Source organism: Cyprinus carpio, chromosome A15 (genome assembly GCF_018340385.1).
Source record: "Cyprinus carpio isolate SPL01 chromosome A15, ASM1834038v1, whole genome shotgun sequence".
Classification (NCBI taxonomy): domain Eukaryota; kingdom Metazoa; phylum Chordata; class Actinopteri; order Cypriniformes; family Cyprinidae; genus Cyprinus; species Cyprinus carpio.
Genome location: NC_056586.1, coordinates 7,736,093 through 7,755,822, shown reverse-complemented (window position 1 = coordinate 7,755,822; position 19,730 = coordinate 7,736,093). Strand labels below are relative to the sequence as shown.

General features: G+C 41.1%; 1 pseudogene; it reads right to left on the bottom strand.

Annotated features, from left to right (window-relative positions):
• Window positions 1–10,774: 10,774 nt before the first annotated feature.
• Window positions 10,775–13,613, bottom strand: LOC122147767 (annotated as a pseudogene).
• Window positions 13,614–19,730: the final 6,117 nt, after the last annotated feature.

Sequence of the window (19,730 nt, the reverse complement as noted above, 5' to 3'; positions counted from 1 at the left end):
TTTCTAATGGTTTGTTATTTTGCGATATCATAAGGTAAATAACATGAAACTAATAAGAAACCACAACATATCATTAAAGATTAGCCACTGAATCCAATCAGAGAAGCAAGCTGCTTCACAATGACTATAACCCAAAAACATTTAATTTACAGGATTATTATTAATTTTTTTTTTTTTTTTATTTTGTTTTAACACATTTAGTCAAGAGACCAACTAAAGCAACGCTGATCACCATAATGGTGAGGTCACGTGAAACATTTTCAATAAAGCATCTAGGTCCGTGTACTTTTGCGTCCATTCGTTTTTTTCGTTTTTTTAACCCAGAAATGAAATACGGAAAATGCGGTTTTCTTCTTTAATGGTTCAAACTATGATGAATAGAATAAGCAGACACAAACTAATTTTCATTATTCACAATTCGTATTTCATAAAAAATTGTAAAAATGATATAAAGCTTGTTTTTTTAGGTGAAAATGGGCATCTCATGAGGATTTTTTTGTTTAATATTGAAAGCAGAAAAATGAGAAACGGCTCCTTTTTCGTTTTTAATTTTTTTTGCAAAAAACGAAAAACAAGAATTCGGCTTAATTTGTTGTTTTTCTTTCAGGGGTAGAAAAATGAATAAACAGCTTGAATATTCGATTTCTACACGCCCCTTTCTGCTGATTGGTCAGACAAAAAAAAAAAAAAAAAAAAAAAAGATCAAACTGTCATCCATTCTTCTGCAGTTCCTCGCGGCAGAATACTAGTCCTCTGCTTCTGCTGGGGGGGATTTCATAGCCTACCATATTTTCCAAACTGTAAAGTCATTTTTTATCATGATATATACTGTGATTTATTCTAAAATGACTTAAATAATGCATTTAACGTCAAATAACCTTAATGTAGACTTTTAAAAATAGGCGCATCAAGCAGCCTACTAGCTGTGTATTGGTTCATGTTTTGCGCTAAAGCTGTGCATTCTGTTGTTTTCTTTATTTTTCAACGGGACGACATTTTGTAGTCATTTTGAATGTACACAAATAAAAATATGCATTTTACCATATGACTATAAATGACAACTTATTAAATTATTTCCCCTCTTCAGGAACAAATCCAGGTGAACATCAACTATTTCTCAATATTAATTAAATAAACTGTTTTAGATTGCTGCATATTTCCTGTGCACTTCAATACTGGTCTGTGCTTGACAGTAGTCGCGTTTTTCTGTTTTATTTAACTAGGGTAACTAGTCAGATGTTGTTTCTAAAGGCTTATTAGGTCTACCTTCTTTTTTTCCGAAACAGACACACAAAAATGTCCTGCTCTCACTTACCCATTTAATGGCAGAGAACGGTGACTTTCACTTTTCATTCTTTAAGCGGATGCAAATCTGTCATAAAATAATATGCATCTCGTGGCGTATGCTATATTCCAAACGTTCTGAAGGTATACAGTAAGGTTTGGTGAGAAACAAACCAAATGGCAATTAATTACATTTATGTAAATCTTGTGTTACATTCCTGTGTGCGAGTGCACAAGTGTCAGACTAAATCAGACTACAGTTACTTTTTTATAGATTACATATTATTCACACAATAGAAATAAATGATTCATCGTTTATTGATTCTCTCTAATTCCTCTTTTTTTTTTTTTTTTTTAATGTTCCTTTCTAAAATAGTCTACCGCTTATATACACTCAGAAAGTCTTCCAGTTTGTGGACATTCACACAGTTATCAGTCATTAATTCGGTGGCTATACAGCATTTAACCAATGGGTTTACAATTACAATTTGTAAGTAATCTACCCAGCTCTGAATATACCCAAGTCAAAGCATTATTCTGCCGCGAGGAACTGCAGAAGGACTGATGACAGCATGGTTTGATCTTTTTTTTTTGTCTGACCAATCAGCAGAAAGGGGAGTTTAATTCCAGCCCACGTGTAGAAATCGAATATTCAAGCTGTTTATTCATTTTTCTAACCCTGAACGAAAAACTAAAAATTAAAGCTGAATTCTTGTTTTTCGTTTTTTGCAAAAAATTAAAAAACGAAAAAGGTGCTGTTTTTCATTTTTCTACTTACAAAATTAAACAAAAAATCGAATGACCAAAAGATACACGGACCGTACACGGACCCATAATAATCTGATGATGTATAGATTGAAGGAAGGTTCTTGTTTGCATAGTATTGGGTAAGATTATTATTTAACGGTTATTGTATTTTTAAATGCTATGCTGAAAACCAAAATTGAAATTAGAACCGTACACACAAAATGCTGCCCGAAAACGTAAAATATTGACTTCTTTTCAGATTTTTGTTAATGATTTTTTTTTGCACTTTTAATGAACATTTGAAAAATGCACAAATTAATATAGAAAAAATGTCGATTTTAACAAGTTTTCTTTGGCCAAATTTAGTGATGCTTCTCCCGCACTTTCACATGAGAACTAGAGCCGTCTTTGGAACAATGCAAAGACTTGATACAGATATTATTTTTAAAATAGACATTGCAGAATCCTGGGAAATCTATCATCATAAAATTATATATTGGGATATAATTTTGTCATAACTTTGTGTGCTGTATGGGTTATTGGAGAGGACCCATGCATGGTCGCTCAGTGCACGTACAGTAGGCTACAATGTGTAGGCTACACATACCTTATACATTTTGACATATTTTTGCCCTGTTCACTGATAGTGGCATTCGCATAATGCCGTGTTTTAGGCTACAGGGCTCTAGACTAATTCTTCCCACTGGTCTCTGTTTTTTCGACTTTCTCAGTTGGTCGCAGGAGCACATCATTTGGTCGCAGGTTTTTTTTTGTTTTGTTTTTTTACTACAGCATGGCATTAATCAATGCATGCTGATTAACTTTTATCATAGTTTATAGTTATATGGTAACGAGTGTTCAAACATTCAACCCGTTCTTTTTCATCAGTATCATTTGTGATTTAAATTTTGTGAATGGGAATTCCTCTTTTGCTGTGTTATAAGTCAGACTTGGACGCTTTCACTTCGAATTAGCGATCTTTGTGTCAAGTTTTACAAGAAAAGATAATTTGTCTGTTTTGCTTAGGCTATATCTATACACTTTTCATTTTTTTTAAGACTAAAACAAAAGTTGATTGATTAGTTTTTATTGTTATACTTAATTAAAAAGCACAACAACAATAAAACTATAATTATATATATAAGCTATAATGACAAACGAGATAGCCTAACGTTTATTAACAAAAAACTAGTAAGATGAGGAATGGCTCCACATGCTATTATATACACAGACTAATAAATTACAGAATGTTTAGCAAACAGCGAGGAATCAAATAAATAAAAAAAACAAACAACAACAACAACAAATAATAATAAAAGAAAGCCTCCATGGCGTAACGTGAGGTAAACAGCAAAGATAACAAGCTTTTTTGAAAACAAAAAGAAAGTGAAACTAAACTGGCTGTCGCTGACAGGACTTGCATGTTTTTTTGTTGTTGTTGTTGTTTCCACAAGAATACCAATATGTTCACCTTCTCTGGTTTATATGAAGCAGTCTTTTATTTTATTTTAGTGTGAAATCCAAATCCGCCGTCTTCCATCATTTCCTTAATATTTGCGTCATTTTTGCCGAGCGTTGCTCGCACCTTCGCGCTCGTGCTGATGCTGCAAGTATAAACCATACCAGTCACTGAAAGCGCCTCTCTTCATGTGATCAGTGAAATCTGACTCCTGCTACAGTATGGAGCAGATGCTTTGGAGCAGGGCAGACCATGCACTAGCACAAATGCGACCACGTCAAATCTGAACTCGCACATTCTCAAAAAATTGTGAAAAAATGCGACCATTTTGGTTGCAGTCTATATGCAGATGTTTGCAGCGTGCAGCTGTCACTAGTCCAACAGCATCATGAAAAACTAAATTTATTGAAATTCTGAATTAATTGGCCAAGAAAGCGCGCTCTGCGCTCCCTATAATAATTATAAAGCTGTCATTCATTTCAGTTTATCCCGATCTCAAAAATCCGTTATAATCAATGAGGCTCAACCATAAGAGGGGTTTAGAGAGACTGAATCTTAGAGAACTGCTTCGAACAAATCGTTTGAGAATCGTTGGAAAATGAGGTGATATTAAATGCATATTCTGAGAAAACGAAAGGGTTGTTTGACCTTGAATGCATGTAAAACTATTGTAGAAGACTCCCAAAAAAAACTCTGGAACCTTAGAAATGGCATAATAGGGGCACTTTAAGATAATTTACATTTATGCATACAATTTTATCCAAAGCGACATACAGTGCATTCAGGCTATACGGGTTTTTATTTTTTATTAATTTTTTTTTTTTTTTTTTTTTTTTTTTTTTTTACCAGTATGTGTACAGTATGTTTAAGATCATAAAAATATTGACGCTAAAAGTTTTTATAAAACAGTTATGGTAGCTACGTCAGTAGGGCGAGAAGGGCGCTAGCGTCTGTATAGAGACGCTAAAAAAGGTCGAAATTAAATTTAGCATTTATATACACATTAAAAAACAACTTTTATTTGATTTTTACTATTTTTTTTAATGAACTATGAATTTTTAATAATGAAAATTAGTTTGTGTCTGCTTATTCTATTCATCGGTGTTTGAACCATTAAAGAAGTAATATTTTTTTTAGTGTTTTATTTATTTTTTATAATAAATTAGTTCGTGTCTGCTTATTCTGTACACGGACCCCATCTAAATGTCTATTAATTTTCAAGTAATTTTGTAAATATATGACAAAAAAAGAAAGTCAGACTGTAATATGTGAAGCTGGTAATGCTGTTTGTTGAGTTGTTTAATCATCCTCTGCAGTTTTATTTCAACTGTTTTCATCTAAGGCTTTGGCTGAAGTCAGTTTGTAGTTTCATCTTTCTCTTTTCTTCAGTGATTCTGCTCGTTAACAGCAGCTGTTCATCATTGTCTTAATTCACTCATTAGTTTTTCATTCTCTCTGTCAGGTGGACTGTATAAATAAACTGTATTAGTAAAATGTAGGGAATAGTGAATGAGAGTGTAGGGTGTGATTTGAAACACAGTCTCTGAGTGTTGAATCTGAGTGCTACTACTACAAGGACTGCAGAAGGCTACTTTCTCAAAAACAACAACTTTTACCCAGAAATGCATTGGTTTAAAAAAAAAAAAAAAATTTATGTTTTAAAAATTTTTTTTTTTACTGTTGTAATGAAAAAACAAGATGTTACTGTCAGAATACGGTCGTTTTTTATGGTGATTTTTTTTTATAAAAGTATGAGGATGTGAGATAATGTGCTTGTTAATGTTTGCTAATAAACTTATTAAACATTAGATGATGTTCAAACAAATCATCATTTCATGTTAGTTAAAATGCTTACACGTCATTAAACTTTCAATTTCAAATGATCAATCACATTTGAAAATTGATTGATTGAAAATCTACAAATAAATTTTAACAGATGTTATAAAATGATTGAAAGCTTGTGTTAATACACAACACTTGTTGCTATTGAGGTGTGATACGGGTAAGGTTGGGGACAGGTTTGGTGGTATGGGTAGTTTTAAGGGTTGGTTAAAGGGTAAACAGTGTACAGGGGTCAATCTGTTTTTATTATATTGTTTTGATAAATGAATTTATTTGCTTTCCCCTGTTTATTTATGATACAATGAAAATTCTGTTTAATTATATACTGGAGTAGTATACTAATGTGAGTGTTGAGCCAATAAAAACTTTTTTGTTTTTGTACTAAAATTAGAATCTGTTATGTCTTTAGCAAGCAGTTTAGCTAACCTTAACCAGCCACCCTTTACACAAACCTTGTTACATTAGCTAAAAGTCCAGTGCCCCATAAAGATATGATTAGTAATCGTTTATAAACGTTTATAAATTATGAATAGTTCCAAACTTTAGATAGAGAGTACTGCAAAAACATGAACAAATGATTAATAAATGATTAGTAAAGATGTTGTGAATAGGGTAAAATTCAGGTTTTTCGGGACACTTTTTGCTATTGAGATGACTTTTCATAAAGGTATTAATGTTTAGTAAACATTTATAAGCATTTGCAAATGATAAATATTTTCCACTTTAGATTGGGTACTGCAAAATCATGAACAAATAATTAATAGATTATTTGTTAAGATGAAAATAGAGGTCTACATAACAAACAAAGACCAACAAATGAAGATCATATCAACTGAAAGTTTACTGACATTTGTAAACTTTTTTCAGTTTACATTAATATAACATAATCATATGTTAATCATTAGGTACTGTTTAGTAAGTTCATTAGTAAACATCAACAAGAACATTATTTCTAGCTATGTGAATATATATTAACTAATGATCTGTTAAGCATTATATAATGTTTGTTAATGATTTTAAATGAAAGTTATTATAAAGTGTTACCAACACACCTGATTCAGATCATCAGCTTGTTAGACTAGAGCTCCATGCATGAACTGTGTTCTGATTGACATTTGTCCCTACACAGTGTTCTTTGCTCTCTATTCCCTGAGCATGGGAAATTTTACTTTACTTTGGAACATGGATTTATGCTACGCCATGCAGCATCTTCACACACAGAGAAAACTTACTTAAGAAGTGTTAAGTGTGACATAACATACCTCTGTGTAATGTCTGTTTTGGGGTTTTTGTTTCATGTTCTTGTTTTCATGTCTTTTATTGTGTAGTTTGATTTATGCTGTTTGTGTCATGCTTCCCTTGCCCTCATGTATCTCTGGTTTGTGTATGTGTCATGTTCTCATTGGTTATTGTCTGGTCATGGGATTATCAGTTCTGTTTGTTCTCATTGGTTGCTTTAGTCATGTGTCTTGTTCCCATTGGTTTTGTTCCTGTCATGTTACCCTCATTGTTTACTATAAGTAGTCATGTTTTTGCCATTCTCTTGTGTATTAACATAACGTTGTAACATCCTGTCGGTGAGTCTAGTCTGTTCAAGCCTCGTCAAGTCTGTTCAAGTCTGTTCAAGTCTTTGTTTATTGTTTGGATGTTTGGATTATCAATGTAAATAAACTGCACTTGGGTTCATCGCTACACTCGCCTTCAGTGGACTGATTGTTACAGAATGCACGACCGCCACCATGAACCCAGTAGTATCACAGCTCCTCTGCCTTCGTCAGGGTAACAGATCCATTGAGGATTATGTCCAGGATTTTTGTGGACAGAATCCTGTCCATTTCTGTTCTAACAGGGTGGACTTTAATAATGTGGCATTGAAGAACATTTTTCGAGTGGGTTTAAGTGAACCCATTCGTTCCCATTTGCCTGGGGGAAGGATTCATTGGTCACTAGAGCAGTATATTGACAATGCATTGCAGTTGAGTGGGTCTGCTTTCACTGTGGGTGTCATGGAGGAGGAACATGACACTTACCCCAAAGCCTGCTCATCTCATGCCTGCTATGCCAAGTCATCACATCACGCCTGCCAAGCCACAGCCTATTCTCGCCATGTCTGCTATGCAAAGCCTGCTAACACCATATCTGCTACGCCAGGGTTTGCTCCTGTCACACCTGCTACGCCAAGTCCTCTTCACGTCTGCCAAGCCAAAGCTTGCTCACATCATTCCTGCCAAGCCAGCTCCTGTTCACGTCATGACTGCTATGCCAAGTCTTTTTCATGTCACGTCTACCAAGCCAGAGCCTGCTCACATCATGCTGGTCAAGCAAGAGATTCTCCACAATATGGCTGCCATTGAAGAGCTTAGTCACAAGATGACTGCCACTCAAGAGTCTCTTCGGAAAATGGCTGAACTTCCAGAGCCTCGTCACGCCTCGGCTGAACTTCCAGAGCCTCGTCACGCCTCGGCTGAACTTCCAGTGGTTAGTCATGGGCTGAACTTCCTTAGAGTGGTTTTTCACGCCTCAGCTGATCGCCCAGAGCCTTGTCACGCCTCAGCTGATCGTCCAGAGCCTTGTCACGCCCCAGCTGAACTTCCAGAGCCTCGTCACGCCCCAGCTGAACTTCCAGAGCCTCGTCACGCCTCAACTGAACTTCCAGAGCCTCGTCACGTCTCAGCTGATCATCCAGGGTCTCGTCACGACATGGCCGCCATTCCAGGGTCTCGTCACGACATGGCCGCCTCTCCAGGGTCTCGTTACAACATGGTCGCCACTCCAGAGTCCCGTCACGACATGGCCACCACTCCAGAGTCCCGTCACGACATGGCCGCCATTCCAGAGTCCCGTCACGACATGCCTGTCGAGCCAGGGCCTTCACACAAGATGGGCCTGAGTCCCCGGCCAAGATGGCCACCACGCCTGAGTCCTGGGCCAAGATGGCCGCCACGCCTGAGTCCCCGGCCAAGATGGCCGCCAGACCTGAGTCTCGTCTAGTCTTGGCAGTCACTGAGACTGTTCCCGTGGCCTCAGTACTTCTAGTAATAGCAGTCGCCATTTTGAGTGTGTGGGCCGCTCACTGCGCTCCAGAGACTTTTCCGGTCCACGAGTCTGCTCCTGAGGCTTCTCCTGGCCCTGAATTCACTCAGAATTCAGGGCCAGCAGAATTCACTTCAGAGGCAGCGGCTTCTGCTGCAGAACCTCCTAAGGGGGCGGGGTCCACTACAGAACCCCCAGAGGCGGTGGCTTCCACTTTAGAACCTCCCAAGGTGATGGCTCCCACATTTGAACTCTCTGTCTGCCATGTTACGGCCAAGGAGGCCACTCACGAACTCTCTGCCAGTCCTGCCTTGGCCAAGGAGGTCGTCCATGAACTCTCTGCCTGTCCTGCCACGGCCAAGGAGGCCGTCCATGAACTCTCTGCCTGTCCTGCCACGGCCAAGGAGGCCGTCCACGAACTCTCTGCCTGTCCTGCCACGGCCAAGGAGGCCGTCCACGAACTCATTACCTGTCCTGCCTCGGCCAAGGAGGCCGTCCACGAACTCTCTGCCTGTCCTGCCACGGCCAAGAAGGCCGTCCACAAACTCACTGCCTGTCCTGCCTTGGCCAAGGAGGCCGTCCACAAACTCTCTGCCTGTCCTGCCACGGCCAAGGAGGCCGTCCATGAACTCTCTTCCTGTCCTGCCATGGCCAAGGAGGCCGTCCACGAACTTTCACTGCCTGTCCTGCCACGGCCAAGGAGGCCATGCACGAACTCGCTGCCTATCCTGCCACGGCCACAGAGGCCGCTCATGAACTCTCTGCCTGTCCTGTCTTGGCCACGGAGGCCGCTCATGAACTCACTGCCTGTCCTGTCTTGGCTACGGAGGCCGCTCATGAACTCACTGTCTGTCCTGTCACAGCCACTGAGGCCACTCAAGCACGGCCAAGGAGGCCGTCCACGACCAAGTGGTCTGTCCATGGTTCTGCTCTACCTTGGCTTCCAGCTCTGCCTGCACCGCCTGGCCACCCCGCTAGGCCTGCACCGCCATGGCTCCCCACTAGGCCTGCTCCTCCATGGCTCCATATTGCTCTGGATCTGCTCCATGGCCCAGGTCCCCCTCTGTTTCATTGTGTGTCACTGCTCCATGGCCCAGGTCCCCCTATGCTCCATTGTCTGTCTCTGCTCCACAGTCTAGACCTGCCTCTGTTTCACGAGCCTGGACCTCCATCCCTCCCCCTATTTCGCCTCCACTCCACCACCCTCCTGAACTTTTTGGGTTTTGTTGTTTGGGCGTCTGGTGCCGCCCTAAGGGGGGGGGGGGGTATGTAATGTCTGTTTTGAGGTTTTTTTTATGTTCTTGTTTTCATGTCTTTTATTTTGTAGTTTGATTTATGCTGTTTGTGTTTTGCTTCCCTTGCCCTCATGTATCTCTGCTTTGTGTATGTGTCATGTTCTCATTGGTTATTGTCTGGACATATGATTATCAGTTCTGTTTGTTTTCATTGGTTGTCTTAGTCATGTGTCTTGTTCTCATTGGTTGTTCCTGTCATGTTACCCTCATTGTTTACTATAAGTAGTCATGTTTTTGCCATTGTCTCTTGTCGTGTATTAACATAACGTTGTAACATCCTGTCGGTGAGTCTAGTCTGTTCAAGCCTCGTCAAGTCTGTTCAAGTCAAGTCTTTGTTTATTGTTTGGATGTTTAGATTATCAATGTAAATAAACTGCACTTGGGTTCATCGCTACACTCACCTTCAGTGGACTTTAATCTGTACTTTGGTTTTTAGTTGAATTATTATTGAGTGGTATCATTGTAGATGTGTAGAAATGTATGTTTGTGTTATTTTATGTTTAAGTTTTATTTTTTGAGGAATATCCTGTGATGTCCACTTACGGTCAAATAGAACAACAAACGTCTGAAGTAGTAAGAGATACATACAAAATGTGCAGAGCGGTCTCAAACAGTTAAATTGTGAATGGCAGACATTTGAATTCTGTCTTACAGGCCTAATCTAACCCATGTTGAACACACAACAGTGAAACCATTCATATACTGAATCTTCAGACCAGATATGTGATATATATAAACACAGTTCTCTATATAAGACACATTATTCCTAAACTAACAGAGTTTCATTTGGGAAACACTCCTATTTAAACGCCACACTTATTTACTGATTACCTACACCCAATGATTATGTGTGAAAACACTTCTACCTAATTTACCTAGAAATAATAGCTTGAGCACTATAAATAAGCTGCAGGATAACTCTCTTGGTTTGAACAACATTTGAGGCCCATTTTGGAGAGAGAGTTAAGTGAGAGTAAGAAGAGGACAGAAAGAGGAAGAGGAGAGGAGGACAAAAAGGAATATTACAGAGGATAATAATAATATAATAAAAAAATTGTTATCATCTGGGACAATGTAAGGTTCCATTGAGCTGCTCTGGTCTGCAACTGGGTCATCAACTTTCCATAAGGTTTGGTGCTCCACCTGACACCATATATTTTCCATTTCTGAACCCAGTTGACAAGTTTTTCAGCATGCCGTTGAAAGGTATATGACCCCCAACCCCATCAATGCACACCCATTCTCCTTGCCAGGGCTGGATACGCCACATGACACTTCCCCCTCTGATTAGGCAGAGAAAACATTGCTTTTGATGTTAATGAGTTGATGCAGCCAGACCCCAAATAGAAGATATGATGCACATTATTATCATTATTATTACTATTTTTGTTATTGTTATTATTATTCATCCCAAAGTTAAACCCAAAAAAATAATTTGGAGAATGAAATTATGTTTGCCCTCTTATTTGTTTACAGCCACACCCATTCTCCTTGCCAGGGCTGGATACGCCACATGACACTTATAAATATATTGTGCACATACATGTATGTGTGTTTTATGACAAACTCCAGTGTGCACTCCATTGCACACTGACCAAGCAAAAGACAAATTACAAATTACAGTTTTACATTTGTCATATATGTGTAATTTGGAGTGTTTTTGGCTAATCATTTGAAATTTGTGTGTAGAGTTACTATGCAAAAACACAATTTTTAAGAGATAAAACATTTTTTTAAGTGTTAGCATTTGCAAGAGATGTGTAATGTTTTGCATCTTGTGTGCATATTAGGTATATGTTATAGGTGTAGGTTAGTATTCCTTATTCAAATGCTCTATCTTGTGGACAAGATTATGCTACTGCATTTCCTAAAACAAGGCTAATGAAGCTTAGCTCTGCATATCTATCTATCTATCTATCTATATATCTATATATATATCTATTTATATTAAATAAATCTCAGTTATACCAGCGATTAAGCTCTTTCAAAAGTATCTGTTTTCAAAATGATTGATGAAAAGAACAACCCAACCCAAAGATAACACTAGATGGTGACACATTACCACCACTAATCAGAACATATCTTTGCTAAATATTATTGAGATGTGGTAGATTTGAATATGAGAGCAATCTATACATTGCTCTGTTTTATAATTACTCTACTCAATATAAATTACATTGTCATTTGTGCATTTCTGATTATGTAATAATACAAAATTTTAATTTTTTATTCTCTTCTATAATATAGTAAGATAACAGTGTCACAAAACTAATTGAACAGTTAAAGCTATGGCTGGTCCATATTAGCCACAAATTAATGGTAGAAATTATGTTATTATTATTATTATTATTATTATAGGCTGCTATTAGTACATTTTACAATCTGCACATGTAAAAAGTATATCCAGCATGTGAACTCCATTGCACAAAGGTCAGATGTCTTGCTTACATTGACACAAAACCTGATGATATGTTGTCCAGCATGATTTGAGAATGTTCTTGTGTTTCAATGTAAGCTTGAGTCCTGCTATCATTTAACCAAATTTACACATAATAATTAAACAATTCTGGAGGAAAAAAAAATTACATGTAACCCCTCTCTCCCGGGTTATCACCACCACACCTCATTCTTGTTCTGAGTGGGCCTCGAACCCAGGATTCTGGCGTGGTAGGCGAACACACTAACAAGGAGGTTAAATGACCACAGCTACGAGTGTCAGTCGCTAGCACGTCTCTTGAGATCAGGGGAGTGAGGTTTACCTGCAAAACACACCTACTCACTGGCCTCCGTTACACACACAGACACACACACACACACACACATACATACATACACACATACACACACACACTCACGCAATGCATAAAAAAAAAAAAAAAAAAAAATAACACAGTATCATTTAAGAATACATAAATAAAGCACATGATTTGCACATATTGCACATAATTTGCACATATTGCACTGGGGGGTCTGTACATAATATGAAAGTAGACAAAAGATTGTACAAGAGTATTTGCTTTTAATCATGTATTTGGTTGTCTATAGTTTTACATGAAGCTGTGTATAAACCAAGTATTTTACAGAGATCCTGAAATTGCAAATATATTTTGGGACTCTAAGTTTTGAAGTATAATAACAGTTTGTTGATGCACACAATCTCTGGGTTATTTTAGCAGTACATTTTCTTATCTCTTTGGTTCTAACACCATATATTACTGGATGCAAAAGTGGTGGCAACAGTGTTACTTGGACTGATAAAAAAGATATTCATCTCATTAGGCATAATCATAGTTAGTCTGTTATATATAACAGAAAAAATTGTTGCAATGGAATAGTTTATGAATATTATCAAATGAGGAATGCACGTTCCAAGTGCCTTGCTTTGACTATTTTTTGACACCTTTAAACTGACAGAAAGTATTTTAGCATATGACACCACAATCAGAAATGTAGGGAGCACAGATAAACAAACTATTATAAGTAAACCATACACATTGCTTAAAAGGCTGAGGCTACTTGTACCACATGATATGTTAATGACAGAAAGGTTATCACAAAATAGTTTATTAAGAGAATGGCTGCATAAGGGAATTCTTGATGTCAAATATATTTGACCAGCTACTGAGAAAACAGGAATTAAGTTGCTTAACATTAGCCAAATTTTAATTTTTCTAGGATTCATGATATTATGGTACTGTAATGGCTTATAAATGGATATATACCTATCATAGGCCATTACTGTTAAAGTAGAGTAAGTGCAAGCAGCATAAATACTAAGCAAATAGACTTGGAGAAGACACCCCTCATATGAACTAGTGTGCAAATCAGTTAGGAGATTTGAAAGCACTTTTGGCCAAACTGCACTGCTTCCAAGCAGTCCACAGCATATCAGGTTTAAACAAAAATATATACATTGGTTTATGGAGACTCGATTCTAAGTAGATGACGACCATTATAAATATGTTTGCTAAGGTTGCAACTGAGTAAACTAAAAAAAAATAAAAATAGTCAATACATATTTCCGTGGGCCCAGTGACTCATAGGTTGAAAATACCAGATCAAAACCAACAGACTTGTTCATCCTTCAGGCTGAAAAAGCAAATAATAAAACATGAAAACAGTGCATTATTGAATTACTTATTATCGTACAGTAATATTATTGACAAATAAAAACATTAATAAAATAAAATAAGTAATACAAAGTATTATTTTTAATTTAAATGGCTGTTACACTAAGTTTAAATATATATCTGCAAGCATTATATAACATGCAGGACTTGCAAAATATAACACTCAGCAAAAAAATCCACCAAATAGTACCTTGTTGTTAATGCAGATCAGCTTCCATGTGCACTGCAAAACATTGTGATTGGGCTGTTTTTATAAAGCCCGTCTGCTGCTTGGCTGGAGATGAGATCAACAGATTTTATTGTGGTTTCTTTAGGGAGCAGATTTCCATCTCATATCTTGTCCATACAGCTCCGGAGATTGACGTCACACAATCTAACCTACGCAATTTTGGCAGGCCATCAGGAAAGCGATAGAGTGGCTGTAGCATTTGTATCGACAGTGGTCGAACAATAATTTAAAAAACAGACTGTTTAGACCTTACAAACCTTATTATTTCAAAATGGTGGATGGCTGCTGTGCACCAGGATGCCAGAACAGGCAGAGGAAAGCAAAGAGGAAATCATTTTATTGTATTCCTAAGGATCCCGATAGACGACTAAAATGGTTCACTGCAATAAAACATTGTATTTTTTTATAATTCTATTTCTGGGTTTTTATGTTTAATAGTAACCCTAAAATGACATAAAAGACTTTTAAATGTGTTTAATAACTGTGCTAATATAGGCTATATAAGAATTTTCAGTAAATTATACACATTATCCCACCAGTCACAATTGTGACTAAACGCAAAACACAAATTTTCACACACTTTTCCATAAAATTTTCCAAAAAATATTATTTAAAAAAAATTGGGATTAAACAGGTTAAGATTTCTTTATTATTATGATGTCTACTGTACTCACAGTGATATAGGCCTAGCTATGCTGGCTACTTAAATTTAATTACTATTTATTATTATATATTTTTTTAAATATAACAAGCAACGCTCAACTTAAAATAAAATGTATGAAAACATGTAAATTGCACATAATGTGGTTTTTAAATTAACTTCTAAATTATAAAAAAAAAAAAATTTTTTATTGAAATATATTCATTTGGCCTACACAGGGCCTCTCATAACTTGTTTCATAACAGATGTATTTAAACATCAAATAATTTAGACATAACTAATGGGTAAAGTAAAATATAATGTGCATACAGCCTAGTCTAACATTTCGCGAATTCACGATTTTTTTGAAATCAAAATGTCTGATTTTTTGGTGGCAAAATTTGCAATGTTGTTTTATTTCATTTTTTAAATAAATAATGTTTTTATGACATTTACCATATTGTAATATGTTAGAATAGTCATACAAACACAATGTATAAAGCTGGTTCCCTTTCAGTCTGTCACTCTTGACGTCATGTCAGTGACCAACAAATTGGGATCTCGATAGAGAGACCAATCAACTCAGAGTGTACGCTAAACGAGCCAATGCACATTGGCGTGCATGATTGCATCCAGCTCCTGCTGATCACAGTGCATACAAGCAACGCATACCAGCTTTTCGCTTCGGAGCTGAGCGACAACATCGTTCTGCTCCTACCAGTCTAGCATGCTCTAGGGAGTCTAGCATGCTCTAGGGAGCTTCTTGTGTTGGCAGATGGCACTTCAGTGGTGGTTCTTCCTGTGTCGAGTAGGTTGCGCATTTCAGGCTGCACTACCCCCTGTTGTGCTGCAAACAGCCATTTCCCCTGTGCGTCTCAGCACGTTAAAGAGCATTTCCCTGAAAGAGCCAGTTTCTCTAAAAGAGTACATGGGTGCGTCTTTGTAAAGACGACGGATCATCTTTTTAAAGATGCCATTTCATCCGTGTGTTTCTGGATGTGGTCGTTACCTGGCACTGGGTGATGGTCACAATCGGTGCCTCATGTGTCTGGGCATTACACATGCTGAGGTGGCGTTCGCAGATGAGTCATGTTCCCATTGCAGGAAGATAACCATCTCGTATAGGCCAGGCTCCCTTTCCTCCAGCGGGGCGGAGTTCCGTTGCCTCTGCCACGATCTAGTGTTTGTCCTGACGGCAGGGCAGGGGATGACTACTTTGGGCAGAAGCACGGCCAGTCTGAGGGTTACAGTGGTGGCAAACCTCTCAGGGAACCAACTCTCAGGGGCCATCGCTGCAACCAGTTGAGCCACCAAAGAAACGTGCTGGGCCTCTTCCAGAACATACCAGCGGTTTCTTTCAGTGCTCCTCCCGATGTCCGGATATCAATCCCTGCATCATGGGAGAGCTCTCTGGAAAGGATGGAGGTGGCAAGGCCTGAATCAGATCCAGAGATGTCGGCAATGCTTTCCCGGGCTGCCGAGAGGGAAAGGCTCGAGTGGAAACCTCCACTGCATCCTAAGCCCTCGAGATTGGACGATTGGTTTCTCGGTGTGGCTCGCGCTGGTTCTCAGCACCCCGCTTCTTCCCGGAGGTGCATGAGGTGCCCACCAGGTCATGGACGGCACCTGTTACTGCCGGAGACCGATCTGCTGGTTCCTCCTCCTTCACCACCCATCAACGGTGGTGCAGCTAAGGGGTATATGGCGGTCCCCCCGGTGGAGCGGTCGGTTGCGATGCAGTTGTGTCCTAATTCCGTCTACACCCGGCATGGCGAACCGTGCCTCCCCACCCGAGTCTGTAGGTACTCGCCTGGCCTGTCCGATGATGCTTAAATGGCTTGTGGACTAGCTGCCTCCACCTTACACCCTATAGCATTACTGCAGGTTCATAAGGCCAAGCCACTGAAGGACCTGCACGAGGGGTGGTCACGATCCATATGTTCTGAAAGAGCTCTGAACCTCTACTTACCTCACACTCTGAGCGACGATGGCTACCGCGAGTTCTCAGGGTCATGCGATGTCCACACTTGTGGTCCAAGTATAGAGGGCTCTTGTTCCCCTCAGAGAGCAGGGTGTTCGCATCCTCATCTATTTCGATGATTGGCTTATATTAGCACAGTTTTGGGATTAGTTATGCGAGCACAGGGACCTGGTGCTCCGATGCATGGTCGGTGCTGAACTGCTTGAATTCATTAAAGGGCAGGACGGTGGTCCCACTGAAACTATTTCAGAGGCTCCTGGGGCATATGGCAGCTGCAGCAGCAGTTACGCCACTGGGGGCTGCTTCATATGAGACAGCTTCAGCACAGACTTCATGGCAGAGTCCCGAGGTGGGCATAGCAGGCCGGCACTCACCGGATCCGGGTCATACCGGCCTGCTGCCAAACCTTCATCCCGTGGCTAGACCCTTTATTTCTCCTGGCAGGAGTGCCCCTAGAACAGGTATCCGGGCATGCTGTGGTTTACACGGATGCCTCCACCAACGGCTGGGGGGCCACGTACAATGGGCACAAAGTGTCAAGGGTGTGGTTGGGCCCCCAACTGCACTGGCATATCAATTGCTTAGAGTTGCTAATGGTGCTCCTTGCCTTGAACCGTCTCAAAGAGCACTTACGAGGCAAGCATGTGCTGGTCCGAATGGACAACACGGCCACCGTTGCATACATCAACTGACAAGGTGGTCTACACTCACGTCGCATGTCACGACTCGCCAACCACCTTCTCCTTTGGAGTCGGAAGGTTCTGAGATCACTTTGTGCCATTCACATTCCGAGTCTGCACAACCGAACGGCCGACAAAATGTCACTATGCTCCCGGGAGAATGAAGACCCCATCCCCAGAAGGTCCAGCTGATTTGGAGACGCTTCGGTGCCGCTTCAGGCATGGAGGATTTAGCCTTCTCACCCCCCTAAGGAACCTGATGATCAGTTCATGCTTCCCCACCGACTTCCCTTCCACAGGGTCGTGGTTAGCAACAATTGCAGCCATGTAGACTTTAATGGTGGAGGGAGACAGCCTTCGCTCCAACCCCTGCTGCAGAAAGGACAGCATGACTCTGATCAGACATTTCCAGTGGTTTATCTGGGGGTATCAACACCGCTCAATGAACAGGTTCCACTTCAAGGCGTGTCTCATAGACGGTGCTCTCACCAAAGTGATGGTGTTTGCTACCTCCTGGGGTAGGTCACCTAGAACCTCAGCATCCCGTCCAGGGACTTGACATGAAGTTTCCAGAGGTCTGGACATGGGTGCCACAGGGTGCCCCTTGTCTGAGTCAGTAGATCCTTCCCCAGAGGAATCTGCCAAATAGGGGGTGTCATGAGGAGCAACAGTTCCAGGAACCAAGTCCGAGTGAGCCAGTAAGGCACCATGAGCAGGACCTGCTCCTCACAATTGATGTGCCAGTGCAGTTGGGGGCCTGTCCAAAACCCCAACACCGTAAACCTGTCAAACTTGGTCCCCCAGCTGGTGGTGGAGGCATCCGTGTAAACCACAGCATGCCTAGAGACCTGTTCCAGGGGCACTCCTGCCAGAAGAAATGAAGTGTTTAAAGCGGTCTCACATGAAGCAGCCCCAGAGGCGTGACTGCCGCTGCCATATGCTCCAGGAGCCTCTAAAACTGTTTCGGTGGGACTACCATCCTGCGCTTGAAAATATTCAAGCAGTTCAACACTGACTGAGCACGTCCTTGCATGGGGCATGCTCAACTGAATCCAACTCCATACCGAGAAAAGAGATCCTCAGCACCAAGTCCCTGTGTGCACACAACTGATCCTGAGACTGTGCTAGTATGAGCCATCGAGGCAGTTGAGAATGCAAATGCCCTGTTCTCTCAGGGGAACAAGGGCTGCCTCTTCAACTTTTGTGAAGACATGGCTTCTGCGAACTGCAGCAATAGTCTGTGGAGTGGAAGGATTGACACAAGAAAGAATGCATCCTTCAGGTCGATCGCTGCAAACCAATCTCAGGGATGGATGCATCCAAAGATGCATTTCTGCATCAACATTTTGAGCAGTAACCGTAGAAGGGCCCGGTTCAAGACACGCAGATCCAAGATCAGTCATAACTCACCGCCTTTCTTGGGTACAACGAAGTAGAGGCTGTAAAACCCCATCTCCTTATCGGCTGGAGGGACCGACTCTATCGCATCCTTCGCCAGTAGGACTGCGATCTCTGCACGCTGATGTGAAGCAGATGCCACTGAACTTGGGGGGGCGCCGGGCGAACTGAATCGCATAGCCGAGACTGATGGTCCGCCAGCGAAACGGTTTGGGTAGCCAGGCATCCAGACACCATACAAGCTGGACCAGCGGGACCACCGACGTATCCGCGGTGGGGCAGTGAGATGCAACACAGGGACCTAAAGAGGGGTCTGAGTGTGCAGTGCAATGCTTATCTGGTTCCACAGTTTGGCAGAGGGTGCGTGAGTAGGGCCTTTGATGACACTCTCGAAACCCCTACTGCTGCCTGCTGGCAAGAGAGGAGGATGAGTGTGGTCCGGTGTTGGTCCGTCCGTGACTCTCCATGCCCTCTTAGGACCCAGTGGCAGAGCTCCTGTTGAGATTTTTGGAAACCAGATTCTCCACCCGGACCTCCTCTGGCGGAGCAAGAGGTGCATTCACAATCCCCCAAAGAGCAGTTCCCTTTCTCTCTCTGGGTCGCCATCCCGAGGCCTCTTGCTCTTCTGGTCACTGCCAGGTTTGATGGGGGCCTGGACGGGCGGGGCAGCCTGCCTATGCCCAGCTCCACAGCGCCGCTTGCTTGAGGCTGCTGTGGATGCGGCACGGGAGTGGGGGTGGATGCAGGGGGCCGCCCTCGGTGACGAGCAGGCTGGGGTGCTGCGGCTTGAGGCTGCTGTGGATGCGGCACGTGGCAGCTGCCCCCACGGGGCAGAACGTTGGATTGCCTCAGTCTACTCCTGTGCAGCCGAGAACTGCAGGGCCATGTTCTCGAATGTGTCACCGAAAAGGCCTCATGTCGACCAGACACAACCAGAGGTGATGCTCTTGGTCCACAAGTGTGGACATGGCATGACCCAGAGAACTCGAGGAGTCCTTTGTCGCTCAGAGTG